Source organism: Myotis brandtii, unplaced genomic scaffold, assembly GCF_000412655.1.
Source record: "Myotis brandtii unplaced genomic scaffold, ASM41265v1 scaffold191, whole genome shotgun sequence".
NCBI classification, from domain to species: Eukaryota; Metazoa; Chordata; class Mammalia; order Chiroptera; family Vespertilionidae; genus Myotis; species Myotis brandtii.
Window position 1 is genome coordinate 7,168,860 of NW_005357115.1, and position 236 is coordinate 7,169,095.

The following is a 236-nucleotide window of genomic DNA, read 5'->3' on the forward strand; positions in this document are numbered from 1 at the left end:
GGTATTTTCTTTTCTCTAAGGATCATATAAGTAATGCCAGCTTTAGTGTAGGGGACCCAGAAATATCGATAACACTAAAGGGTAAAAAAAACACAACATAATCCCGCCACTTAAAGAGAATCCCATAATTAATAATTGGGTGTATTTTTTTCTTTAACCTTGTTCTAAATGTTGCCCTAAATCTAAACCCAGTGTTATATCTTGATTTCCACACCCCGCTTCCCCCCCCCCCCCCC